Source organism: Pseudophryne corroboree, unplaced genomic scaffold, assembly GCF_028390025.1.
Source record: "Pseudophryne corroboree isolate aPseCor3 unplaced genomic scaffold, aPseCor3.hap2 scaffold_223, whole genome shotgun sequence".
NCBI lineage: Eukaryota > Metazoa > Chordata > Amphibia > Anura > Myobatrachidae > Pseudophryne > Pseudophryne corroboree.
In genome coordinates, this window is record NW_026968879.1 from 758,832 (window position 1) to 783,318 (window position 24,487).

General features: G+C 50.1%; 31 non-coding genes and 4 pseudogenes across 31 annotated transcripts; all 35 read right to left on the reverse strand.

The window, feature by feature from the left end:
- Nucleotides 1-548: 548 nt before the first annotated feature.
- LOC135008730 (U1 spliceosomal RNA) lies at nt 549-711 on the reverse strand. The gene has a single exon (XR_010208379.1). It is a non-coding gene; the product is annotated as a U1 spliceosomal RNA (small nuclear RNA).
- Nucleotides 712-863: 152 nt separating this feature from the next.
- LOC135008646 (U1 spliceosomal RNA) lies at nt 864-1,027 on the reverse strand. Its single transcript, XR_010208298.1, has one exon. It is a non-coding gene; the product is annotated as a U1 spliceosomal RNA (small nuclear RNA).
- A 674-nt stretch (nt 1,028-1,701) lies between these two features.
- On the reverse strand, nt 1,702-1,864 carry LOC135008712 (U1 spliceosomal RNA). The gene has a single exon (XR_010208363.1). It is a non-coding gene; the product is annotated as a U1 spliceosomal RNA (small nuclear RNA).
- Nucleotides 1,865-2,006: 142 nt separating this feature from the next.
- LOC135008641 (U1 spliceosomal RNA) lies at nt 2,007-2,170 on the reverse strand. The gene has a single exon (XR_010208293.1). It is a non-coding gene; the product is annotated as a U1 spliceosomal RNA (small nuclear RNA).
- A 674-nt stretch (nt 2,171-2,844) lies between these two features.
- Nucleotides 2,845-3,007, reverse strand: LOC135008839 (U1 spliceosomal RNA). Its single transcript, XR_010208466.1, has one exon. It is a non-coding gene; the product is annotated as a U1 spliceosomal RNA (small nuclear RNA).
- A 152-nt stretch (nt 3,008-3,159) lies between these two features.
- LOC135008679 (U1 spliceosomal RNA) lies at nt 3,160-3,323 on the reverse strand. Its single transcript, XR_010208331.1, has one exon. It is a non-coding gene; the product is annotated as a U1 spliceosomal RNA (small nuclear RNA).
- Nucleotides 3,324-3,997: 674 nt separating this feature from the next.
- Nucleotides 3,998-4,160, reverse strand: LOC135008752 (U1 spliceosomal RNA). Its single transcript, XR_010208399.1, has one exon. It is a non-coding gene; the product is annotated as a U1 spliceosomal RNA (small nuclear RNA).
- A 152-nt stretch (nt 4,161-4,312) lies between these two features.
- LOC135008640 (U1 spliceosomal RNA) lies at nt 4,313-4,476 on the reverse strand. The gene has a single exon (XR_010208292.1). It is a non-coding gene; the product is annotated as a U1 spliceosomal RNA (small nuclear RNA).
- A 698-nt stretch (nt 4,477-5,174) lies between these two features.
- On the reverse strand, nt 5,175-5,310 carry LOC135008868 (U1 spliceosomal RNA; annotated as a pseudogene).
- Nucleotides 5,311-5,462: 152 nt separating this feature from the next.
- LOC135008672 (U1 spliceosomal RNA) lies at nt 5,463-5,626 on the reverse strand. Its single transcript, XR_010208325.1, has one exon. It is a non-coding gene; the product is annotated as a U1 spliceosomal RNA (small nuclear RNA).
- A 671-nt stretch (nt 5,627-6,297) lies between these two features.
- On the reverse strand, nt 6,298-6,460 carry LOC135008807 (U1 spliceosomal RNA). Its single transcript, XR_010208453.1, has one exon. It is a non-coding gene; the product is annotated as a U1 spliceosomal RNA (small nuclear RNA).
- A 152-nt stretch (nt 6,461-6,612) lies between these two features.
- LOC135008598 (U1 spliceosomal RNA) lies at nt 6,613-6,776 on the reverse strand. Its single transcript, XR_010208252.1, has one exon. It is a non-coding gene; the product is annotated as a U1 spliceosomal RNA (small nuclear RNA).
- Nucleotides 6,777-7,450: 674 nt separating this feature from the next.
- On the reverse strand, nt 7,451-7,613 carry LOC135008739 (U1 spliceosomal RNA). Its single transcript, XR_010208388.1, has one exon. It is a non-coding gene; the product is annotated as a U1 spliceosomal RNA (small nuclear RNA).
- A 152-nt stretch (nt 7,614-7,765) lies between these two features.
- LOC135008586 (U1 spliceosomal RNA) lies at nt 7,766-7,929 on the reverse strand. The gene has a single exon (XR_010208240.1). It is a non-coding gene; the product is annotated as a U1 spliceosomal RNA (small nuclear RNA).
- Nucleotides 7,930-8,627: 698 nt separating this feature from the next.
- Nucleotides 8,628-8,763, reverse strand: LOC135008831 (U1 spliceosomal RNA; annotated as a pseudogene).
- A 152-nt stretch (nt 8,764-8,915) lies between these two features.
- Nucleotides 8,916-9,079, reverse strand: LOC135008570 (U1 spliceosomal RNA). The gene has a single exon (XR_010208224.1). It is a non-coding gene; the product is annotated as a U1 spliceosomal RNA (small nuclear RNA).
- Nucleotides 9,080-12,318: 3,239 nt separating this feature from the next.
- LOC135008566 (U1 spliceosomal RNA) lies at nt 12,319-12,482 on the reverse strand. Its single transcript, XR_010208220.1, has one exon. It is a non-coding gene; the product is annotated as a U1 spliceosomal RNA (small nuclear RNA).
- Nucleotides 12,483-13,152: 670 nt separating this feature from the next.
- On the reverse strand, nt 13,153-13,315 carry LOC135008713 (U1 spliceosomal RNA). The gene has a single exon (XR_010208364.1). It is a non-coding gene; the product is annotated as a U1 spliceosomal RNA (small nuclear RNA).
- A 142-nt stretch (nt 13,316-13,457) lies between these two features.
- On the reverse strand, nt 13,458-13,621 carry LOC135008629 (U1 spliceosomal RNA). Its single transcript, XR_010208281.1, has one exon. It is a non-coding gene; the product is annotated as a U1 spliceosomal RNA (small nuclear RNA).
- Nucleotides 13,622-14,295: 674 nt separating this feature from the next.
- Nucleotides 14,296-14,458, reverse strand: LOC135008845 (U1 spliceosomal RNA). The gene has a single exon (XR_010208470.1). It is a non-coding gene; the product is annotated as a U1 spliceosomal RNA (small nuclear RNA).
- Nucleotides 14,459-14,610: 152 nt separating this feature from the next.
- Nucleotides 14,611-14,774, reverse strand: LOC135008665 (U1 spliceosomal RNA). Its single transcript, XR_010208317.1, has one exon. It is a non-coding gene; the product is annotated as a U1 spliceosomal RNA (small nuclear RNA).
- Nucleotides 14,775-15,448: 674 nt separating this feature from the next.
- LOC135008781 (U1 spliceosomal RNA) lies at nt 15,449-15,611 on the reverse strand. The gene has a single exon (XR_010208428.1). It is a non-coding gene; the product is annotated as a U1 spliceosomal RNA (small nuclear RNA).
- Nucleotides 15,612-15,763: 152 nt separating this feature from the next.
- Nucleotides 15,764-15,927, reverse strand: LOC135008680 (U1 spliceosomal RNA). The gene has a single exon (XR_010208332.1). It is a non-coding gene; the product is annotated as a U1 spliceosomal RNA (small nuclear RNA).
- Nucleotides 15,928-16,625: 698 nt separating this feature from the next.
- Nucleotides 16,626-16,762, reverse strand: LOC135008883 (U1 spliceosomal RNA; annotated as a pseudogene).
- Nucleotides 16,763-16,914: 152 nt separating this feature from the next.
- LOC135008666 (U1 spliceosomal RNA) lies at nt 16,915-17,078 on the reverse strand. Its single transcript, XR_010208318.1, has one exon. It is a non-coding gene; the product is annotated as a U1 spliceosomal RNA (small nuclear RNA).
- Nucleotides 17,079-17,752: 674 nt separating this feature from the next.
- Nucleotides 17,753-17,915, reverse strand: LOC135008808 (U1 spliceosomal RNA). The gene has a single exon (XR_010208454.1). It is a non-coding gene; the product is annotated as a U1 spliceosomal RNA (small nuclear RNA).
- A 152-nt stretch (nt 17,916-18,067) lies between these two features.
- On the reverse strand, nt 18,068-18,231 carry LOC135008549 (U1 spliceosomal RNA). Its single transcript, XR_010208204.1, has one exon. It is a non-coding gene; the product is annotated as a U1 spliceosomal RNA (small nuclear RNA).
- Nucleotides 18,232-18,905: 674 nt separating this feature from the next.
- LOC135008740 (U1 spliceosomal RNA) lies at nt 18,906-19,068 on the reverse strand. The gene has a single exon (XR_010208389.1). It is a non-coding gene; the product is annotated as a U1 spliceosomal RNA (small nuclear RNA).
- A 152-nt stretch (nt 19,069-19,220) lies between these two features.
- Nucleotides 19,221-19,384, reverse strand: LOC135008667 (U1 spliceosomal RNA). The gene has a single exon (XR_010208319.1). It is a non-coding gene; the product is annotated as a U1 spliceosomal RNA (small nuclear RNA).
- Nucleotides 19,385-20,058: 674 nt separating this feature from the next.
- On the reverse strand, nt 20,059-20,221 carry LOC135008809 (U1 spliceosomal RNA). The gene has a single exon (XR_010208455.1). It is a non-coding gene; the product is annotated as a U1 spliceosomal RNA (small nuclear RNA).
- Nucleotides 20,222-20,373: 152 nt separating this feature from the next.
- LOC135008550 (U1 spliceosomal RNA) lies at nt 20,374-20,537 on the reverse strand. Its single transcript, XR_010208205.1, has one exon. It is a non-coding gene; the product is annotated as a U1 spliceosomal RNA (small nuclear RNA).
- Nucleotides 20,538-21,211: 674 nt separating this feature from the next.
- LOC135008741 (U1 spliceosomal RNA) lies at nt 21,212-21,374 on the reverse strand. Its single transcript, XR_010208390.1, has one exon. It is a non-coding gene; the product is annotated as a U1 spliceosomal RNA (small nuclear RNA).
- Nucleotides 21,375-21,526: 152 nt separating this feature from the next.
- LOC135008587 (U1 spliceosomal RNA) lies at nt 21,527-21,690 on the reverse strand. The gene has a single exon (XR_010208241.1). It is a non-coding gene; the product is annotated as a U1 spliceosomal RNA (small nuclear RNA).
- A 698-nt stretch (nt 21,691-22,388) lies between these two features.
- LOC135008859 (U1 spliceosomal RNA) lies at nt 22,389-22,524 on the reverse strand (annotated as a pseudogene).
- A 152-nt stretch (nt 22,525-22,676) lies between these two features.
- Nucleotides 22,677-22,840, reverse strand: LOC135008597 (U1 spliceosomal RNA). Its single transcript, XR_010208251.1, has one exon. It is a non-coding gene; the product is annotated as a U1 spliceosomal RNA (small nuclear RNA).
- Between the last annotated feature and the right edge of the window lie 1,647 nt (nt 22,841-24,487).

The window sequence follows — 24,487 nt, forward strand, 5'->3', positions numbered from 1 at the left end:
CACCAAAGGAGGGTGGAGCAGAAGGCTGACTAATACTGAAGCACCCCCAAACAACAAACCAAATGCAACAACTAGTGCAAGCATTCCTGGGGGAAGGCCTGCCGCAGATGGATTTGCATATGGTGATGTCATCCAAGCAGTGGGTCAAAGTTGGCTTCAACCCTCGTCTGCATATGAAAACAGAAAAGGGGCGTGCAGGGCATGGTGGCCTTTTGCGGCGCTTGACCGACCCCTAGTTTGCATTAAACACCTCCACCCTCCTTCGGTGTGGGGCTCATGTTGGCTATGCCCCAGCCCCTGAAGCATTCAAGCTGATTTCTTGCAGCAGCTGGGCACTTTAACAGCTCCAGAGCTGCTCTGTAAGGCAAGTAAAAGGGTGTGGGCCCTGCAGCACTACCTGTAGTTTGCATTGTGCATTGGAAGGCACAAAGTAAGCAGACGGGAGGAGAAGTCAGGATAGTGCACAAGGGTATAGAAGGGAGCGGCTGAAGAAAAGAGAAGTGGAAACAGACAGCAAACTAGGCTGGAGAGAGACCTGAGACAAAGAGATCTGAATTATACGAGAGCCGACCAGGGGAAACACAAATTATGCAGTCAAGTTTCCCACATTTGGGGAAATCGCAGGAGCAGCACACCCAGAGTGCAATGGGTGAGCCTTGCCCTGGGAGAAGCACCTTCATGATCATAGTATCTCACCTGGCAGGTAAGTAGGAGTTGGGCTAGAGCTGGGGAGGGTCGCTGCTCGGGTACCCCCCTGTCAAGTGAAGGAGATCCAACTGAGGCAGCACAAGGGAACTCTCGAAAGAAGAACAAGGCAAGAGGAAAATCTGAGACAAAGAAATCTGACTTTTACCAGAGCTGACCAGAGGAAAGCACAAACACAGTCCCCCACTACCACAAATAATGCAGTTGAGTTTCCCACATTTGGGGAAATCACAGGGGTCAGCATACCCAAAATGCAATGAATGAACCTCACCCTGGGAGAACAATCTTCATGACCATGGTATCTCCTATGCAAAATAAGTATGATTTGGAATAGGGCTGGGGAGGGCCGCTGCTCATGCACATCTCTGTCAAGTAAAGGAGATTCAACTGAGGCAGCACAAGGGAACTCTCATCTGGGGACAACAACTGCAGGGAGAACACATATTTTCAGATGAACATGGGAGGGCAGAAGGCTGCCTAATACTGAAGCACCCCCAAACAACAAACCAAATGCAACAACTAGTGCAAGCATTCCTGGGGGAAGTTCTGCAGAAGACGGATTTGCATACGGTGATGTCATACAAGCAGTGGGTCAAAGTTGGCTTCAACCCTCATCTGCATATGAAAAGAGAAAAGGGGCGTGCAGGGCATGGCGGCCTTTTGCGGTGCTTGGATGACCCCTAGTTCGCATTAAACACCTCCACCCTCCTTTGGTGTGGGGCTCATGTTGGCCATGCCCCATCCCCTGAAGCATTCAAGCAGATTTCTTGCAGCAGCTGGGCACTGTAACAGCTCCAGAGCTGCTCTGTAAGGCAAGTAAAAGGGTGTGGGCCCTGCAGCACTACCTGTAGTTTGCATTGTGCATTGGAAGGCACAAAGTAAGCAGACGGGAGGAGAAGTCAGGATAGTGCACAAGGGTATAGAAGGGAGCGGCTGAAGAAAAGAGAAGTGGAAACAGACAGCAAACTAGGCTGGAGAGAGACCTGAGACAAAGAGATCTGAATTATACGAGAGCCGACCAGGGGAAACACAAATTATGCAGTCAAGTTTCCCACATTTGGGGAAATCGCAGGGGCAGCACACCCAGAGTGCAATGGGTGAGCCTTGCCCTGGGAGAAGCACCTTCATGATCATAGTATCTCACCTGGCAGGTAAGTAGGAGTTGGGCTAGAGCTGGGGAGGGTCTCTGCTCGGGCACCCCCCTGTCAAGTGAAGGAGATCCAACTGAGGCAGCACAAGGGAACTCTCAAAAGAAGAACAAGGCTCTGAAACAAAGAAATCTGACTTTTACCAGAGCTGACCAGAGGAAAACACAAACACAGTCCCCCACTACCACAAATAAAGCAGTCGAGTTTCCCACATTTGGGAAAATCACAGGGGTCAGCATACCCAGAATGCAATGAATGAACCTCACCCTGGGAGAATAATCTTCATGACCATGGTATCTCCTATGCAAAATAAGTATGATTTGGGATAGAGCTGGGGAGGGCCGCTGCTCAGGCACATCTCTGTCAAGTTAAGGAGATTCAACTGAGGCAGCACAAGGGAACTCTCATCTAGGGACAACAACTGCAGGGAGAACACATATTTTCAGATGAACATGGGAGGGCAGACGGCTGCCTAATACTGAAGCACCCCCAAACAACAAACCAAATGCAACAACTAGTGCAAGCATTCCTGGGGGAAGGCCTGCCGCAGAGGGATTTGCATATGGTGATGTCATCCAAGCAGTGGGTCAAAGTTGGCTTCAACCCTCGTCTGCATATGAAAAGAGAAAAGGGGCGTGCAGGGCATGGTGGCCTTTTGCGGCGCTTGGCTGACCCCTAGTTTGCATTAAACACCTCCACCCTCCTTTGGTGTGGGGCTCATGTTGGCTATGCCCCAGCCCCTGAAGCATTCAAGCTGATTTCTTGCAGCAGCTGGGCACTGTAACAGCTCCAGAGCTGCTCTGTAAGGCAAGTAAAAGGGTCTGGGCCCTGCAGCACTACCTGTAGATCGCATTGTGCGTTGGAAGGCACAAAGTAAGCAGACAGGAGGAGAAGTCAGGATAGTGCGCAAGGGCATAGAAGGGAGCGGCTCAAGAAAAGAGAAGTGGAAACAGACAGCAAACTAGGCTGGAGAGAGACCTGAGACAAAGAGATCTGAATTATACGAGAGCCGACCAGGGGAAACACAAATTATGCAGTCAAGTTTCCCACATTTAGGGAAATCGCAGGGGCAGCACACCCAGAGTGCAATGGGTGAGCCTTGCCCTGGGAGAAGCACCTTCATAATCATAGTATCTCACCTGGCAGGTAAGTAGGAGTTGGGCTAGAGCTGGGGAGGGTCGCTGTTCGGGCACCCCCCTGTCAAGTGAAAGAGATCCAACTGAGGTAGCACAAGGGAACTCTCGAAAGAAGAACAAGGCTAGAGGAAGATCTGAGACAAAGAAATCTGACTTTTTCCAGAGCTGACCAGAGGAAAGCACAAACACAGTCCCCCACTACCACAAATAATGCTGTCGAGTTTCCCACATTTGGGGAAATCACAGGGGTCAGCATACCCAGAATGCAATGAATGAACCTCACCTTGGGAGAACAATCTTCATGACCATGGTATCGCCTATGCAAAATAAGTATGATTTGGGATAGGGCTGGGGAGGGCCGCTGCTCAGGCACATCTCTGTCAAGTAAAGGAGATTCAACTGAGGCAGCACAAGGGAACTCTCATCTGGGGACAACAACTGCAGGGAGAACATATATTTTCAGATGAACATGGGAGGGCAGAAGGCTGCCTAATACTGAAGCACCCCCAAACAACAAACCAAATGCAACAACTAGTGCAAGCATTCCTGGGGGAAGGCCTGCCGCAGATGGATTTGCATATGGTGATGTCATCCAAGCAGTGGGTCAAAGTTGGCTTCAACCCTCGTCTGCATATGAAAAGAGAAAAGGGGCGTGCAGGGCATGGTGGCCTTTTGCGGCGCTTGGCTGACCCCTAGTTTGCATTAAACACCTCCACCCTCCTTTGGTGTGGGGCTCATGTTGGCTATGCCCCAGCCCCTGAAGCATTCAAGCTGATTTCTTGCAGCAGCTGGGCACTGTAACAGCTCCAGAGCTGCTCTGTAAGGCAAGTAAAAGGGTCTGGGCCCTGCAGCACTACCTGTAGATCGCATTGTGCGTTGGAAGGCACAAAGTAAGCAGACAGGAGGAGAAGTCAGGATAGTGCGCAAGGGCATAGAAGGGAGCGGCTCAAGAAAAGAGAAGTGGAAACAGACAGCAAACTAGGCTGGAGAGAGACCTGAGACAAAGAGATCTGAATTATACGAGAGCCGACCAGGGGAAACACAAATTATGCAGTCAAGTTTCCCACATTTAGGGAAATCGCAGGGGCAGCACACCCAGAGTGCAATGGGTGAGCCTTGCCCTGGGAGAAGCACCTTCATGATCATAGTATCTCACCTGGCAGGTAAGTAGGAGTTGGGCTAGAGCTGGGGAGGGTCGCTGTTCGGGCACCCCCCTGTCAAGTGAAAGAGATCCAACTGAGGCAGCACAAGGGAACTCTCGAAAGAAGAACAAGGCTAGAGGAAGATCTGAGACAAAGAAATCTGACTTTTTCCAGAGCTGACCAGAGGAAAGCACAAACACAGTCCCCCACTACCACAAATAATGCAGTCGAGTTTCCCACATTTGGGGAAATCACAGGGGTCAGCATACCCAGAATGCAATGAATGAACCTCACCTTGGGAGAACAATCTTCATGACCATGGTATCGCCTATGCAAAATAAGTATGATTTGGGATAGGGCTGGGGAGGGCCGCTGCTCAGGCACATCTCTGTCAAGTAAAGGAGATTCAACTGAGGCAGCACAAGGGAACTCTCATCTGGGGACAACAACTGCAGGGAGAACACATATTTTCAGATGAACATGTGAGGGCAGAAGGCTGCCTAATACTGAAGCACCCCCAAACAACAAACCAAATGCAACAACTAGTGCAAGCATTCCTGGGGGAAGGCCTGCAGCAGATGGATTTGCATATGGTGATGTCATCCAAGCAGTGGGTCAAAGTTGGCTTCAACCCTCGTCTGCATATGAAAAGAGAAAAGGGGCGTGCAGGGCATGGCGGCCTTTTGCAGCGCTTGGATGACCCCTAGTTCGCATTACACACCTCCACCCTCCTTCGGTGTGGGGCTCATGTTGGCTATGCCCCAGCCCCTGAAGCATTCAAGCTGATTTCTTGCAGCAGCTGGGCACTGTAACTGCTCCAGAGCTACTCTGTAAGGCAAGTAAAAGGGTGTGGGCCCTGCAGCACTACCTGTAGTTCGCATTGTGCGTTGGAAGGCACGAAGTAAGCAGACGGGAGAAGTCAGGATAGTGCGCAAGGGCATAGAAGGGAGCGGCTCAAGAAAAGAGAAGTGGAAACAGACAGCAAACTAGGCTGGAGAGAGACCTGAGACAAAGAGATCTGAATTATACGAGAGCCGACGAGGGGAAACACAAATTATGCAGTCACGTTTCCCACATTTGGGGAAATCGCAGGAGCAGCACACCCAGAGTGCAATGGTTGAGCCTTGCCCTGGGAGAAGCACCTTCATGATCATAGTATCTCACCTGGCAGGTAAGTAGGAGTTGGGCTAGAGCTGGGGAGGGTCGCTGCTCGGGTTCCCCCCTGTGAAGTGAAGGAGATCCAACTGAGGCAGCACCAGGGAACTCTCGAAAGAAGAACAAGGCTAGAGGAAGATCTGAGACAAAGAAATCTGACTTTTACCAGAGCTGACCAGAGGAAAGCACAAACACAGTCTCCCACTACCACAAATAATGCAGTCAAGTTTCCCACATTTGGGGAAATCACAGGGGTCAGCATACCCAAAATGCAATGAATGAACCTCACCCTGGGAGAAAAATCTTCATGACCATGGTATCTCCAATGCAAAATAAGTATGATTTGGAATAGGGCTGGGGAGGGCCGCTGCTCATGCACATCTCTGTCAAGTAAAGGAGATTCAACTGAGGCAGCACAAGGGAACTCTCATCTTGGGACAACAACTGCAGGGAGAACATATATTTTCAGATGAACATGGGAGGGCAGAGGACTGCCTAATACTGAAGCACCCCCAAACAACAAACCAAATGCAACAACTAGTGCAAGCATTCCTGGGGGAAGGCCTGCCGCAGATGGATTTGCATATGGTGATGTCATCCAAGCAGTGGGTCAAAGTTGGCTTCAACCCTCGTCTGCATATGAAAAGAGAAAAGGGGCGTGCAGGGCATGGTGGCCTTTTGCGGCGCTTGGCTGACCCCTAGTTTGCATTAAACACCTCCACCCTCCTTTGGTGTGGGGCTCATGTTGGCTATGCCCCAGCCCCTGAAGCATTCAAGCTGATTTCTTGCAGCAGCTGGGCACTGTAACAGCTCCAGAGCTGCTCTGTAAGGCAAGTAAAAGGGTGTGGGCCCTGCAGCACTACCTGTAGTTCGCATTGTGCGTTGGAAGGCACAAAGTAAGCAGACAGGAGAAGTCAGGATAGTGCGCAAGGGCATAGAAGTAAGCGGCTCAAGAAAAGAGAAGTGGAAACAGACAGCAAACTAGGCTGGAGAGAGACCTGAGACAAAGAGATCTGAATTATACGAGAGCCGACCAGGGGAAACACAAATTATACAGTCAAGTTTCCCACATTTGGGGAAATCGCAGGAGCAGCACACCCAGAGTGCAATGGGTTAGCCTTGCCCTGGGAGAAGCACCTTCATGATCATAGTATCTCACCTGGCAGGTAAGTAGGAGTTGGGCTAGAGCTGGGGAGGGTCGCTGCTAGGGTACCCCCCTGTAAAGTGAAGGAGATCCAATTAAGGCAGCACAAGGGAACTCTCGAAAGAAGAACAAGGCTAGAGGAAAATCTGAGACAAAGAAATCTGACTTTTACCAGAGCTGACCAGAGGAAAGCACAAACACAGTCCCCCACTACCACAAATAATGCAGTCAAGTTTCCCACATTTGGGGAAATCACAGGGGTCAGCATACCCAAAATGCAATGAATGAACCTCACCCTGGGAGAAAAATCTTCATGACCATGGTATCTCCTATGCAAAATAAGTATGATTTGGAATAGGGCTGGGGAGGGCCGCTGCTCATGCACATCTCTGTCAAGTAAAGGAGATTTAACTGAGGCAGCACAAGGGAACTCTCACCTGGGGACAACAACTGCAGGGAGAACACATATTTTCAGATGAACATGGGAGGGCAGAAGGCTGCCTAATACTGAAGCACCCCCAAACAACAAACCAAATGCAACAACTAGTGCAAGCATTCCTGGGGGAAGTTCTGCAGAAGACGGATTTGCATACGGTGATGTCATCCAAGCAGTGGGTCAAAGTTGGCTTCAACCCTCATCTGCATATGAAAAGAGAAAAGGGGCGTGCAGGGCATGGCGGCCTTTTGCGGTGCTTGGATGACCCCTAGTTCGCATTAAACACCTCCACCCTCCTTTGGTGTGGGGCTCATGTTGGCCATGCCCCATCCCCTGGAGCATTCAAGCTGATTTCTTGCAGCAGCTGGGCACTGTAACAGCTCCAGAGCTGCTCTGTAAGGCAAGTAAAAGGGTGTGGGCCCTGCAGCACTACCTGTAGTTTGCATTGTGCATTGGAAGGCACAAAGTAAGCAGACGGGAGGAGAAGTCAGGATAGTGCACAAGGGTATAGAAGGGAGCGGCTGAAGAAAAGAGAAGTGGAAACAGACAGCAAACTAGGCTGGAGAGAGACCTGAGACAAAGAGATCTGAATTATACGAGAGCCGACCAAGGGAAACACAAATTATGCAGTCAAGTTTCCCACATTTGGGGAAATCGCAGGGGCAGCACACCCAGAGTGCAATGGGTGAGCCTTGCCCTGGGAGAAGCACCTTCATGATCATAGTATCTCACCTGGCAGGTAAGTAGGAGTTGGGCTAGAGCTGGGGAGGGTCGCTGTTCGGGCACCCCCCTGTCAAGTGAAAGAGATCCAACTGAGGCAGCACAAGGGAACTCTCGAAAGAAGAACAAGGCTAGAGGAAGATCTGAGACAAAGAAATCTGACTTTTTCCAGAGCTGGCCAGAGGAAAGCACAAACACAGTCCCCCACTACCACAAATAATGCAGTCGAGTTTCCCACATTTGGGGAAATCACAGGGGTCAGCATACCCAGAATGCAATGAATGAACCTCACCCTGGGAGAACAATCTTCATGACCATGGTATCGCCTATGCAAAATAAGTATGATTTGGGATAGGGCTGGGGAGGGCCGCTGCTCAGGCACATCTCTGTCAAGTAAAGGAGATTCAACTGAGGCAGCACAAGGGAACTCTCATCTGGGGACAACAACTGCAGGGAGAACACATATTTTCAGATGAACATGTGAGGGCAGAAGGCTGCCTAATACTGAAGCACCCCCAAACAACAAACCAAATGCAACAACTAGTGCAAGCATTCCTGGGGGAAGGCCTGCAGCAGATGGATTTGCATATGGTGATGTCATCCAAGCAGTGGGTCAAAGTTGGCTTCAACCCTCGTCTGCATATGAAAAGAGAAAAGGGGCGTGCAGGGCATGGCGGCCTTTTGCAGCGCTTGGATGACCCCTAGTTTGCATTACACACCTCCTCCCTCCTTCGGTGTGGGGCTCATGTTGGCTATGCCCCAGCCCCTGAAGCATTAAAGCTGATTTCTTGCAGCAGCTGGGCACTGTAACTGCTCCAGAGCTACTCTGTAAGGCAAGTAAAAGGGTATGGGCCCTGCAGCACTACCTGTAGTTCGCATTGTGCGTTGGAAGGCACGAAGTAAGCAGACGGGAGAAGTCAGGATAGTGCGCAAGGGCATAGAAGGGAGCGGCTCAAGAAAAGAGAAGTGGAAACAGACAGCAAACTAGGCTGGAGAGAGACCTGAGACAAAGAGATCTGAATTATACGAGAGCCGACGAGGGGAAACACAAATTATGCAGTCAAGTTTCCCACATTTGGGGAAATCGCAGGAGCAGCACACCCAGAGTGCAATGGTTGAGCCTTGCCCTGGGAGAAGCACCTTCATGATCATAGTATCTCACCTGGCAGGTAAGTAGGAGTTGGGCTAGAGCTGGGGAGGGTCGCTGCTCGGGTTCCCCCCTGTGAAGTGAAGGAGATCCAACTGAAGCAGCACCAGGGAACTCTCGAAAGAAGAACAAGGCTAGAGGAAGATCTGAGACAAAGAAATCTGACTTTTACCAGAGCTGACCAGAGGAAAGCACAAACACAGTCCCCCACTACCACAAATAATGCAGTCGAGTTTCCCACATTTGGGAAAATCACAGGGGTCAGCATACCCAGAATGCAATGAATGAACCTAACCCTGGGAGAACAATCTTCATGACCATGGTATCTCCTATGCAAAATAAGTATGATTTGGGATAGGGCTGGTGAGGGCCGCTGCTCAGGCACATCTCTGTCAAGTAAAGGAGATTCAACTGAGGCAGCACAAGGGAACTCTCATCTGGGGACAACAACTGCAGGGAGACCACATCTTTTCAGATGAACATGGGAGGGCGAAGGCTGCCTAATACTGAAGCACCATCAAATATCAAACCATGGCCCTCATTCCGAGTTGATCGCTCGCAAGGCGATTTTAGCAGAGTTACACACGCTAAGCCGCCGCCTACTGGGAGTGAATCTTAGCTTCTTAAAATTGCGACCGATGTATTCGCAATATTGCGATTACAAACTACTTAGCAGTTTCAGAGTAGCTTCAGACTTACTCTGCATCTGCGATCAGTTCAGTGCTTGTCGTTCCTGGTTTGACGTCACAAACACTCCCAGAGTTCGCCCAGACACTCCCCCGTTTCTCCGGCCACTCCTGCGTTTTTTCCGGAAACTGTAGCGTTTTTTCCCACACGCCCATAAAACGGCCTGTTTCCGCCCAGTAACACCCATTTCCTGTCAATCACATTACGATCGCCGGAGCGAAGAAAAATCCGTGAGTAAAAATACTTTCTTCATTGTAAAATTACTTGGCGCAGTCGCAGTGCGAATATTGCGCATGCGTACTAAGCAGAATTTCACTGCGATGCGATGAAATTTACAGAGCGAACGACTCGGAATGAGGGCCCATATGCAACAACTAGTACAAGCACTCCTGGGGGAAGGTCTGCAGCAGACGGATTTGCATACGGTGATGTAAATCCAAGCAGTGGGCCAAAGTTGACTGGAACCCTCATCTGCATATGAAAAGAGAAAAGGGGCATGCAGGGCATGGCGGCCTTTTGCAGTGCTTGGATGACCCCTAGTTCGCATTAAACACCCCCACCCTCCTTTGGTGTGGGGCTCATGTTGGCCATGCCCCATCCCCTGATGCATTCAAGCTGATTTCTTGCAGCAGCTGGGCACTGTAACAGCTCCAGAGCTGTTCTGTAAGGCAAGTAAAAGTGTGTGGGCCCTGCAGCACCACCTGTTGTTCGCATTGTGCGTTGGAAGGCACAAATTAAGCAGACGGGAGGAGAAGTCAGGATAGTGCGCAAGGGCATTCTTTTCTCTTAGTCCGGGGGCAAGGCTTCAAAATGGGGTCTGCAACGGAGGAGACACAGGGGGCGTGGTCACAGCAGCTTTTCTCTACAGTCTGCACCAGCAGGAGCCTACACCATTTTTTATGATCACGCTGAACTGCAGTGCGACTGCAATTACAGCATGGTCAAGAAGGGAGGCGTCATGCTGGGTGGCCATGCCCTGTCACTGTGCAGGAGCCAGCACCGCTCACACACTAGTCCCCGGGTGCAGCCCCCAACCCCCGGGACACCCGGAGCAACAAAATGTAGATTCAGGCCACCAGGCCACGCCCCTACCTATGAAACCATGCCTCCTTTTTACCATTGCGCTGTTTATCTGCGCGCACTGCATTACAATCTCCCTCGCCACCTCTCTGGGTGTCACCAGTGATAGTGACACCTCTGCCATGCTTGTAGCAGCTGGTCCTAAGATCTACGCCTCAAGCCCTGAGTGTTTGCCCTTGTGACTTGTTGATCATCATAGCGAAGCAGATGCTTACAGAAAACTGCAGGGGCTTAGATTGAAAATAAAAACAATTGATGGGTATAAGGTAGAGAGGAGTGGGTACGGTTCTCCGAGAACCGAATTCCCCACGAACTCCACGTGGTTTACATTGGTCCGAGGCAGGCTCGGTTGTTCCTGCCTGACTCGGAAAACCTGAACAAGGGAAAATGTCATCATCCCGCTGTCAGATTCTCGTGAGATTCGGATTCCATATAAAGAGCTGCGCGTTGCTGCCATTTTTACTCGTGCATTGAAGAGAGAGCGGAGAGGACGTGGCTATGTTCTCTCAGTGGAAATCTCAATATCAGTGCTCAGTATCAGTGGTTACTTATTGCTGCTCAGTAATACTAGTAGTGTGTCTCTCCTGCTCAGTGTCAGTTCTCAGTAGTATCCTCATCAGTGCTCAGTATCACTGCTCATTGTCTTGTGCTGCATTGTGGTGCTCAGCATACTACAGTACATTACTAATAGTCCAGTGCTGCATCTTGCTGCTCAGTGTCAGTTCTAGTATCCTCATCAGTGCTCACTATCACTGCTCATTGCATTGTGGTGTTCTGTATACTACAGTAACATAGTAATATAGTATATATAGAGGAGCGGGTTCGGTTCTCCGAGAACCGAATTCCCGACGAACTCCACGTGGTTTACACTGGTCCGAGGCAGGCTCGGTTGTTCCTGCCTGACTCGGAAAACCTGAACAAGGGAAAATGTCATCATCCCGCTGTCGGATTCTCGCGAGATTCGGATTCCATATAAAGAGCTGCGCGTTGCCGCCATTTTTACTCGTGCATTGAAGAGAGAGCGGAGAGGACGTGGCTATGTTCTCTCAGTGGAAATCTCAATATCAGTGCTCAGTATCAGTGGTTACTTATTGCTGCTCAGTAATACTAGTAGTGTGTCTCTCCTGCTCAGTGTCAGTTCTCAGTAGTATCCTCATCAGTGCTCAGTATCACTGCTCATTGTCTTGTGCTGCATTGTGGTGCTCAGCATACTACAGTACATTACTAATAGTCCAGTGCTGCATCTTGCTGCTCAGTGTCAGTTCTAGTATCCTCATCAGTGCTCACTATCACTGCTCATTACATTGTGGTGTTCTGTATACTACAGTAACATAGTAATATAGTAACATATGGTAACATCGTTTTTGAGGTTGAATAGAGGCAAATTGCCCATCGTGTTCAACCTGTTTTAAGTTGTGATGATTCTACATACTTGCTGAATAATGTTTTATGACTAGTTAGCTACTATAACTCATGTTACCCCCGGATTAACCATGTTGATATTTTAAGTATTATAACCTTGGATAGCTTTTTCATTCAGAAATGTATCCATTCCTTTTTTAAATCCAATTACAGAGTCCGCCATTACCACCTTCCCTGGCAGGGAATTCCACATCCTGATTGCCCTAACAGTGAAGATCATAGTATCTCACCTGGCAGGTAAGTAGGAGTTGGGCTAGAGCTGTGGAGGATTGCTGCTCGGGCACCCCCTGTCAAGTGAAGGAGATCCAACTGAGGCAGCACAAGGGAACTCTCGAAAGAAGAACAAGGCTAGAGGAAGATCTGAGACAAAGAAATCTGACTTTTACCAGAGCTGACCAGAGGAAAGCACAAACACAGTCCCCCACTACCACAAATAATGCAGTCGAGTTTCCCACATTTGGGGAAATCACAGGGGTCAGCATACCCAGAGTGCAATGAATGAACCTCACCCTGGGAGAACAATCTTCATGACCATGGTATCTCCTATGCAAAATAAGTATGATTTGGGATAGGGCTGGGGAGGGCCGCTGCTCAGGCACATCTCTGTCAAGTAAAGGAGATTCAACTGAGGCAGCACAAGGGAACTCTCATCTGGGGACAACAACTGCAGGGAGAACACATATTTTCAGATGAACATGGGAGGGCAGAAGGCTGCCTAATACTGAAGCACCCCCAAACAACAAACCAAATGCAACTACTAGTGCAAGCATTCCTGGGGGAAGGCCTGCAGCAGACGGATTTGCATATGGTGATGTCATCCAAGCAGTGGGTCAAAGTTGGCTTCAACCCTCGTCTGCATATGAAAATAAAAAAGGGGTGTGCAGGGCATGGCTGCCTTTTGCGGCGCTTGGATGACCCCTAGTTCGCATTAAACACCTCCACCCTCCTTCGGTGTGGGGCTCATGTTGGCTATGCCCCAGCCCCTGAAGCATTCAAGCTGATTTCTTGCAGCAGCTGGGCACTGTAACAGCTCCAGAGCTGCTCTGTAAAGCAAGTAAAAGGGTGTGGGCCCTGCAGCACTACCTGTAGTTTGCATTGTGCGTTGGAAGGCACAAAGTAAGCAGACGGGGAAGTCAGGATAGTGCACAAGGGCATAGAAGGGAGCGGCTGAAGAAAAGAGAAGTGGAAACAGACAGCAAACTAGGCTGGAGAGAGACCTGAGACAAAGAGATCTGAATTATACGAGAGCCGACCAGGGGAAACACAAATTATGCAGTCAAGTTTCCCACATTTGGGGAAATCGCAGGGGCAGCACACCCAGAGTGCAATGGGTGAGCCTTGCCCTGGGAGAAGCACCTTCATGATCATAGTATCTCACCTGGCAGGTAAGTAGGAGTTGGGCTAGAGCTGGGGAGGGTCTCTGCTCGGGCACCCCCCTGTCAAGTGAAGGAGATCCAACTGAGGCAGCACAAGGGAACTCTCAAAAGAAGAACAAGGCTCTGAAACAAAGAAATCTGACTTTTACCAGAGCTGACCAGAGGAAAACACAAACACAGTCCCCCACTACCACAAATAAAGCAGTCGAGTTTCCCACATTTGGGGAAATCACAGGGGTCAGCATACCCAGAATGCAATGAATGAACCTCACCCTGGGAGAATAATCTTCATGACCATGGTATCTCCTATGCAAAATAAGTATGATTTGGGATAGAGCTGGGGAGGGCCGCTGCTCAGGCACATCTCTGTCAAGTTAAGGAGATTCAACTGAGGCAGCACAAGGGAACTCTCATCTAGGGACAACAACTGCAGGGAGAACACATATTTTCAGATGAACATGGGAGGGCAGAAGGCTGCCTAATACTGAAGCACCACCAAACAACAAACCAAATGCAACAACTAGTGCAAGCATTCCTGGGGGAAGGCCTGCCGCAGATGGATTTGCATATGGTGATGTCATCCAAGCAGTGGGTCAAAGTTGGCTTCAACCCTCGTCTGCATATGAAAACAGAAAAGGGGCGTGCAGGGCATGGTGGCCTTTTGCTGCGCTTGTCTGACCCCTAGTTTGCATTAAACACCTCCACCCTCCTTTGGTGTGGGGCTCATGTTGGCTATGCCCCAGCCCCTGAAGCATTCAAGCTGATTTCTTGCAGCAGCTTGGCACTGCAACAGCTCCAGAGCTGCTCTGTAAGGCAAGTAAAAGGGTGTGGGCCCTGCAGCACTACCTGTAGTTTGCATTGTGCATTGGAAGGCACAAAGTAAGCAGACGGGAGGAGAAGTCAGGATAGTGCACAAGGGTATAGAAGGGAGCGGCTGAAGAAAAGAGAAGTGGAAACAGACAGCAAACTAGGCTGGAGAGAGACCTGAGACAAAGAGATCTGAATTATACGAGAGCCGACCAGGGGAAACACAAATTATGCAGTCAAGTTTCCCACATTTGGGGAAATCGCAGGAGCAGCACACCCAGAGTACAATGGGTGAGCCTTGCCCTTGGAGAAGCACCTTCATGATCATAGTATCTCACCTGGCAGGTAAGTAGGAGTTGGGCTAGAGCTGGGGAGGGTCGCTGCTCGGGCACCCCCCTGTAAAGTGAAGGAGATCCAACTGAGGCAGCACAAGGGAACTCTCGAAAGAAGAACAAGGCTAAAGGAAAATCTGAGACAAAGAAATCTGACTTTTACCAGAGCTGACCAGAGGAAAGCACAAACACAGTCTCCCACTACCACAAATAATGCAGTCAAGTTTCCCACATTTGGGGAAATCACAGGGGTCAGCATACCCAAAATGCAATGAATGAACCTCACCCTGGGAGAAAAATCTTCATGACCATGGTATCTCCTATGCAAAATAAGTATGATTTGGAATAGGGCTGGGGAGGGCCGCTGCTCATGCACATCTCTGTCAAGTAAAGGAGATTCAACTGAGGCAGCACAAGGGAACTCTCATCTTGGGACAACAACTGCAGGGAGAACATATATTTTCAGATGAACATGGGAGGGCAGAAGGCTGCCTAATACTGAAGCACCCCCAAACAACAAACCAAATGCAACAACTAGTGCAAGCATTCCTGGGGGAAGGCCTTCCGCAGAGGGATTTGCATATGGTGATGTCATCCAAGCAGTGGGTCAAAGTTGGCTTCAACCCTCGTCTGCATATGAAAAGAGAAAAGGGGCGTGCAGGGCATGGTGGCCTTTTGCGGCGCTTGGCTGACCCCTAGTTTGCATTAAACACCTCCACCCTCCTTTGGTGTGGGGCTCATGTTGGCTATGCCCCAGCCCCTGAAGCATTCAAGCTGATTTCTTGCAGCAGCTGGGCACTGTAACAGCTCCAGAGCTGCTCTGTAAGGCAAGTAAAAGGGTCTGGGCCCTGCAGCACTACCTGTAGATCGCATTGTGCGTTGGAAGGCACAAAGTAAGCAGACAGGAGGAGAAGTCAGGATAGTGCGCAAGGGCATAGAAGGGAGCGGCTCAAGAAAAGAGAAGTGGAAACAGACAGCAAACTAGGCTGGAGAGAGACCTGAGACAAAGAGATCTGAATTATACGAGAGCCGACCAGGGGAAACACAAATTATGCAGTCAAGTTTCCCACATTTGGGGAAATCGCAGGGGCAGCACACCCAGAGTGCAATGGGTGAGCCTTGCCCTGGGAGAAGCACCTTCATAATCATAGTATCTCACCTGGCAGGTAAGTAGGAGTTGGGCTAGAGCTGGGGAGGGTCGCTGTTCGGGCACCCCCCTGTCAAGTGAAAGAGATCCAACTGAGGTAGCACAAGGGAACTCTCGAAAGAAGAACAAGGCTAGAGGAAGATCTGAGACAAAGAAATCTGACTTTTTCCAGAGCTGACCAGAGGAAAGCACAAACACAGTCCCCCACTACCACAAATAATGCTGTCGAGTTTCCCACATTTGGGGAAATCACAGGGGTCAGCATACCCAGAATGCAATGAATGAACCTCACCTTGGGAGAACAATCTTCATGACCATGGTATCGCCTATGCAAAATAAGTATGATTTGGGATAGGGCTGGGGAGGGCCGCTGCTCAGGCACATCTCTGTCAAGTAAAGGAGATTCAACTGAGGCAGCACAAGGGAACTCTCATCTGGGGACAACAACTGCAGGGAGAACACATATTTTCTGATGAACATGTGAGGGCAGAAGGCTGCCTAATACTGAAGCACCCCCAAACAACAAACCAAATGCAACAACTAGTGCAAGCATTCCTGGGGGAAGGCCTGCAGCAGATGGATTTGCATATGGTGATGTCATCCAAGCAGTGGGTCAAAGTTGGCTTCAACCCTCGTCTGCATATGAAAAGAGAAAAGGGGCGTGCAGGGCATGGCGGCCTTTTGCAGCGCTTGGATGACTCCTAGTTCGCATTACACACCTCCACCCTCCTTCGGTGTGGGGCTCATGTTGGCTATGCCCCAGCCCCTGAAGCATTCAAGCTGATTTCTTGCAGCAGCTGGGCACTGTAACTGCTCCAGAGCTACTCTGTAAGGCAAGTAAAAGGGTGTGGACCCTGCAGCACTACCTGTAGTTCGCATTGTGCGTTGGAAGGCACGAAGTAAGCAGACGGGAGAAGTCAGGATAGTGCGCAAGGGCATAGAAGGGAGCGGCTCAAGAAAAGAGAAGTGGAAACAGACAGCAAACTAGGCTGGAGAGAGACCTGAGACAAAGAGATCTGAATTATACGAGAGCCGACGAGGGGAAACACAAATTATGCAGTGAAGTTTCCCACATTTTGGGGAAATCGCAGGAGCAGCACACCCAGAGTGCAATGGTTGAGCCTTGCCCTGGGAGAAGCACCTTCATGATCATAGTATCTCACCTGGCAGGTAAGTAGGAGTTGGGCTAGAGCTGGGGAGGGTCGCTGCTCGGGTTCCCCCCTGTGAAGTGAAGGAGATCCAACTGAGGCAGCACCAGGGAACTCTTGAAAGAAGAACAAGGCTAGAGGAAGATCTGAGACAAAGAAATCTGACTTTTACCAGAGCTGACCAGAGGAAAGCACAAACACAGTCTCCCACTACCACAAATAATGCAGTCAAGTTTCCCACATTTGGGGAAATCACAGGGGTCAGCATACCCAAAATGCAATGAATGAACCTCACCCTGGGAGAAAAATCTTCATGACCATGGTATCTCCTATGCAAAATAAGTATGATTTGGAATAGGGCTGGGGAGGGCCGCTGCTCATGCACATCTCTGTCAAGTAAAGGAGATTCAACTGAGGCAGCACAAGGGAACTCTCATCTTGGGACAACAACTGCAGGGAGAACATATATTTTCAGATGAACATGGGAGGGCAGAAGACTGCCTAATACTGAAGCACCCCCAAACAACAAACCAAATGCAACAACTAGTGCAAGCATTCCTGGGGGAAGGCCTGCCGCAGATGGATTTGCATATGGTGATGTCATCCAAGCAGTTGGTCAAAGTTGGCTTCAACCCTCGTCTGCATATGAAAAGAGAAAAGGGGCGTGCAGGGCATGGTGGCCTTTTGCGGCGCTTGGCTGACCCCTAGTTTGCATTAAACACCTCCACCCTCCTTTGGTGTGGGGCTCATGTTGGCTATGCCCCAGCCCCTGAAGCATTCAAGCTGATTTCTTGCAGCAGCTGGGCACTGTAACAGCTCCAGAGCTGCTCTGTAAGGCAAGTAAAAGGGTGTGGGCCCTGCAGCACTACCTGTAGTTCGCATTGTGCGTTGGAAGGCACAAAGTAAGCAGACAGGAGGAGAAGTCAGGATAGTGCGCAAGGGCTCAGAAGGGAGCGGCTCAAGAAAAGAGAAGTGGAAACAGACAGCAAACTAGGCTGGAGAGAGACCTGAGACAAAGAGATCTGAATTATACGAGAGCCGACCAGGGGAAACACAAATTATACAGTCAAGTTTCCCACATTTGGGGAAATCGCAGGAGCAGCACACCCAGAGTGCAATGGGTTAGCCTTGCCCTGGGAGAAGCACCTTCATGATCATAGTATCTCACCTGGCAGGTAAGTAGGAGTTGGGCTAGAGCTGGGGAGGGTCGCTGCTCGGGTACCCCCCTGTCAAGTGAAGGAGATCCAACTAAGGCAGCACAAGGGAACTCTCGAAAGAAGAACAAGGCTAGAGGAAAATCTGAGACAAAGAAATCTGACTTTTACCAGAGCTGACCAGAGGAAAGCACAAACACAGTCCCCCACTACCACAAATAATGCAGCTGAGTTTCCCACATTTGGGGAAATCACAGGGGTCAGCATACCCAAAATGCAATGAATGAACCTCACCCTGGGAGAAAAATCTTCATGACCATGGTATCTCCTATGCAAAATAAGTATGATTTGGAATAGGGCTGGGGAGGGCCGCTGCTCATGCACATCTCTGTCAAGTAAAGGAGATTTAACTGAGGCAGCACAAGGGAACTCTCATCTGGGGACAACAACTGCAGGGAGAACACATATTTTCAGATGAACATGGGAGGGCAGAAGGCTGCCTAATACTGAAGCACCCCCAAACAACAAACCAAATGCAACAACTAGTGCAAGCATTCCTGGGGGAAGTTCTGCAGAAGACGGATTTGCATACGGTGATGTCATCCAAGCAGTGGGTCAAAGTTGGCTTCAACCCTCATCTGCATATGAAAAGAGAAAAGGGGCGTGCAGGGCATGGCGGCCTTTTGCGCTGCTTGGATGACCCCTAGTTCGCATTAAACACCTCCACCCTCCTTTGGTGTGGGGCTCATGTTGGCCATGCCCCATCCCCTGAAGCATTCAAGCTGATTTCTTGCAGCAGCTGGGCACTGTAACAGCTCCAGAGCTGCTCTGTAAGGCAAGTAAAAGGGTGTGGGCCCTGCAGCACTACCTGTAGTTTGCATTGTGCATTGGAAGGCACAAAGTAAGCAGACGGGAGGAGAAGTCAGGATAGTGCACAAGGGTATAGAAGGGAGCGGCTGAAGAAAAGAGAAGTGGAAACAGACAGCAAACTAGGCTGGAGAGAGACCTGAGACAAAGAGATCTGAATTATACGAGAGCCGACCAAGGGAAACACAAATTATGCAGTCAAGTTTCCCACATTTGGGGAAATCGCAGGGGCAGCACACCCAGAGTGCAATGGGTGAGCCTTGCCCTGGGAGAAGCACCTTCATGATCATAGTATCTCACCTGGCAGGTAAGTAGGAGTTGGGCTAGAGCTGGGGAGGGTCGCTGTTCGGGCACCCCCCTGTCAAGTGAAAGAGATCCAACTGAGGCAGCACAAGGGAACTCTCGAAAGAAGAACAAGGCTAGAGGAAGATCTGAGACAAAGAAATCTGACTTTTTCCAGAGCTGGCCAGAGGAAAGCACAAACACAGTCTCCCACTACCACAAATAATGCAGTCAAGTTTCCCACATTTGGGGAAATCACAGGGGTCAGCATACCCAAAATGCAATGAATGAACCTCACCCTGGGAGAAAAATCTTCATGACCATGGTATCTCCTATGCAAAATAAGTATGATTTGGAATAGGGCTGGGGAGGGCCGCTGCTCATGCACATCTCTGTCAAGTAAAGGAGATTCAACTGAGGCAGCACAAGGGAACTCTCATCTTGGGACAACAACTGCAGGGAGAACATATATTTTCAGATGAACATGGGAGGGCAGAAGACTGCCTAATACTGAAGCACCCCCAAACAACAAACCAAATGCAACAACTAGTGCAAGCATTCCTGGGGGAAGGCCTGCCGCAGATGGATTTGCATATGGTGATGTCATCCAAGCAGTTGGTCAAAGTTGGCTTCAACCCTCGTCTGCATATGAAAAGAGAAAAGGGGCGTGCAGGGCATGGTGGCCTTTTGCGGCGCTTGGCTGACCCCTAGTTTGCATTAAACACCTCCACCCTCCTTTGGTGTGGGGCTCATGTTGGCTATGCCCCAGCCCCTGAAGCATTCAAGCTGATTTCTTGCAGCAGCTGGGCACTGTAACAGCTCCAGAGCTGCTCTGTAAGGCAAGTAAAAGGGTGTGGGCCCTGCAGCACTACCTGTAGTTCGCATTGTGCGTTGGAAGGCACAAAGTAAGCAGACAGGAGGAGAAGTCAGGATAGTGCGCAAGGGCATAGAAGGGAGCGGCTCAAGAAAAGAGAAGTGGAAACAGACAGCAAACTAGGCTGGAGAGAGACCTGAGACAAAGAGATCTGAATTATACGAGAGCCGACCAGGGGAAACACAAATTATACAGTCAAGTTTCCCACATTTGGGGAAATCGCAGGAGCAGCACACCCAGAGTGCAATGGGTTAGCCTTGCCCTGGGAGAAGCACCTTCATGATCATAGTATCTCACCTGGCAGGTAAGTAGGAGTTGGGCTAGAGCTGGGGAGGGTCGCTGCTCGGGTACCCCCCTGTCAAGTGAAGGAGATCCAACTAAGGCAGCACAAGGGAACTCTCGAAAGAAGAACAAGGCTAGAGGAAAATCTGAGACAAAGAAATCTGACTTTTACCAGAGCTGACCAGAGGAAAGCACAAACACAGTCCCCCACTACCACAAATAATGCAGCTGAGTTTCCCACATTTGGGGAAATCACAGGGGTCAGCATACCCAAAATGCAATGAATGAACCTCACCCTGGGAGAAAAATCTTCATGACCATGGTATCTCCTATGCAAAATAAGTATGATTTGGAATAGGGCTGGGGAGGGCCGCTGCTCATGCACATCTCTGTCAAGTAAAGGAGATTTAACTGAGGCAGCACAAGGGAACTCTCATCTGGGGACAACAACTGCAGGGAGAACACATATTTTCAGATGAACATGGGAGGGCAGAAGGCTGCCTAATACTGAAGCACCCCCAAACAACAAACCAAATGCAACAACTAGTGCAAGCATTCCTGGGGGAAGTTCTGCAGAAGACGGATTTGCATACGGTGATGTCATCCAAGCAGTGGGTCAAAGTTGGCTTCAACCCTCATCTGCATATGAAAAGAGAAAAGGGGCGTGCAGGGCATGGCGGCCTTTTGCGCTGCTTGGATGACCCCTAGTTCGCATTAAACACCTCCACCCTCCTTTGGTGTGGGGCTCATGTTGGCCATGCCCCATCCCCTGAAGCATTCAAGCTGATTTCTTGCAGCAGCTGGGCACTGTAACAGCTCCAGAGCTGCTCTGTAAGGCAAGTAAAAGGGTGTGGGCCCTGCAGCACTACCTGTAGTTTGCATTGTGCATTGGAAGGCACAAAGTAAGCAGACGGGAGGAGAAGTCAGGATAGTGCACAAGGGTATAGAAGGGAGCGGCTGAAGAAAAGAGAAGTGGAAACAGACAGCAAACTAGGCTGGAGAGAGACCTGAGACAAAGAGATCTGAATTATACGAGAGCCGACCAAGGGAAACACAAATTATGCAGTCAAGTTTCCCACATTTGGGGAAATCGCAGGGGCAGCACACCCAGAGTGCAATGGGTGAGCCTTGCCCTGGGAGAAGCACCTTCATGATCATAGTATCTCACCTGGCAGGTAAGTAGGAGTTGGGCTAGAGCTGGGGAGGGTCGCTGTTCGGGCACCCCCCTGTCAAGTGAAAGAGATCCAACTGAGGCAGCACAAGGGAACTCTCGAAAGAAGAACAAGGCTAGAGGAAGATCTGAGACAAAGAAATCTGACTTTTTCCAGAGCTGGCCAGAGGAAAGCACAAACACAGTCCCCCACTACCACAAATAATGCAGTCGAGTTTCCCACATTTGGGGAAATCACAGGGGTCAGCATACCCAGAATGCAATGAATGAACCTCACCCTGGGAGAACAATCTTCATGACCATGGTATCGCCTATGCAAAATAAGTATGATTTGGGATAGGGCTGGGGAGGGCCGCTTCTCAGGCACATCTCTGTCAAGTAAAGGAGATTCAACTGAGGCAGCACAAGGGAACTCTCATCTGGGGACAACAACTGCAGGGAGAACACATATTTTCAGATGAACATGTGAGGGCAGAAGGCTGCCTAATACTGAAGCACCCCCAAACAACAAACCAAATGCAACAACTAGTGCAAGCATTCCTGGGGGAAGGCCTGCAGCAGATGGATTTGCATATGGTGATGTCATCCAAGCAGTGGGTCAAAGTTGGCTTCAACCCTCGTCTGCATATGAAAAGAGAAAAGGGGCGTGCAGGGCATGGCGGCCTTTTGCAGCGCTTGGATGACCCCTAGTTTGCATTACACACCTCCTCCCTCCTTCGGTGTGGGGCTCATGTTGGCTATGCCCCTGCCCCTGAAGCATTCAAGCTGATTTCTTGCAGCAGCTGGGCACTGTAACTGCTCCAGAGCTACTCTGTAAGGCAAGTAAAAGGGTGTGGGCCCTGCAGCACTACCTGTAGTTCGCATTGTGCGTTGGAAGGCACGAAGTAAGCAGACGGGAGAAGTCAGGATAGTGCGCAAGGGCATAGAAGGGAGCGGCTCAAGAAAAGAGAAGTGGAAACAGACAGCAAACTAGGCTGGAGAGAGACCTGAGACAAAGAGATCTGAATTATACGAGAGCCGACGAGGGGAAACACAAATTATGCAGTCAAGTTTCCCACATTTGGGGAAATCGCAAGAGCAGCACACCCAGAGTGCAATGGTTGAGCCTTGCCCTGGGAGAAGCACCTTCATGATCATAGTATCTCACCTGGCAGGTAAGTAGGAGTTGGGCTAGAGCTGGGGAGGGTCGCTGCTCGGGTTCCCCCCTGTGAAGTGAAGGAGATCCAACTGAAGCAGCACCAGGGAACTCTCGAAAGAAGAACAAGGCTAGAGGAAGATCTGAGACAAAGAAATCTGACTTTTACCAGAGCTGACCAGAGGAAAGCACAAACACAGTCCGCCACTACCACAAATAATGCAGTCGAGTTTCCCACATTTGGGAAAATCACAGGGGTCAGCATACCCAGAATGCAATGAATGAACCTCACCCTGGGAGAACAATCTTCATGACCATGGTATCTCCTATGCAAAATAAGTATGATTTGGGATAGGGCTGGTGAGGGCCGCTGCTCAGGCACATCTCTGTCAAGTAAAGGAGATTCAACTGAGGCAGCACAAGGGAACTCTCATCTTGGGACAACAACTGCAGGGAGACCACATCTTTTCAGATGAACATGGGAGGGCGGAAGGCAGCCTAATACTGAAGCACCATCAAATATCAAACCATGGCCCTCATTCCGAGTTGATCGCTCGCAAGGCGATTTTAGCAGAGTTACACACGCTAAGCCGCCGCCTACTGGGAGTGAATCTTAGCTTCTTAAAATTGCGACCGATGTATTCGCAATATTGCGATTACAAACTACTTAGCAGTTTCAGAGTAGCTTCAGACTTACACGGCATCTGCGATCAGTTCAGTGCTTGTCGTTCCTGGTTTGACGTCACAAACACTCCCAGAGTTCGCCCAGACACTCCCCCGTTTCTCCGGCCACTCCTGCGTTTTTTCCGGAAACTGTAGCGTTTTTTCCCACACGCCCATAAAACGGCCTGTTTCCGCCCAGTAACACCCATTTCCTGTCAATCACATTACGATCGCCGGAGCGAAGAAAAAGCCGTGAGTAAAAATACTTTCTTCATTGTAAAATTACTTGGCGCAGTCGCAGTGCGAATATTGCGCATGCGTACTAAGCAGAATTTCACTGCGATGCGATGAAATTTACAGAGCGAACGACTCGGAATGAGGGCCCATATGCAACAACTAGTACAAGCACTCCTGGGGGAAGGTCTGCAGCAGACGGATTTGCATACGGTGATGTAAATCCAAGCAGTGGGCCAAAGTTGACTGGAACCCTCATCTGCATATGAAAAGAGAAAAGGGGCATGCAGGGCATGGCGGCCTTTTGCAGTGCTTGGATGACCCCTAGTTCGCATTAAACACCTCCACCCTCCTTTGGTGTGGGGCTCATGTTGGCCATGCCCCATCCCCTGATGCATTCAAGCTGATTTCTTGCAGCAGCTGGGCACTGTAACAGCTCCAGAGCTGTTCTGTAAGGCAAGTAAAAGGGTGTGGGCCCTGCAGCACCACCTCTTGTTCGCATTGTGCGTTGGAAGGCACAAATTAAGCAGACGGGAGGAGAAGTCAGGATAGTGCGCAAGGGCATTCTTTTCTCTTAGTCCGGGGGCAAGGCTTCAAAATGGGGTCTGCAACGGAGGAGACACAGGGGGCGTGGTCACAGCAGCTTTTCTCTACAGTCTGCACCAGCAGGAGCCTACACCATTTTTTATGATCACGCTGAACTGCAGTGCGACTGCAATTACAGCATGGTCAAGAAGGGAGGCGTCATGCTGGGTGGCCATGCCCTGTCACTGTGCAGGAGCCAGCACCGCTCACACACTAGTCCCCGGGTGCAGCCCCCAACCCCCGGGACACCCGGAGCAACAAAATGTAGATTCAGGCCACCAGGCCACGCCCCTACCTATGAAACCATGCCTCCTTTTTACCATTGCGCTGTTTATCTGCGCGCACTGCATTACAATCTCCCTCGCCACCTCTCTGGGTGTCACCAGTGATAGTGACACCTCTGCCATGCTTGTAGCAGCTGGTCCTAAGATCTACGCCTCAAGCCCTGAGTGTTTGCCCTTGTGACTTGTTGATCATCATAGCGAAGCAGATGCTTACAGAAAACTGC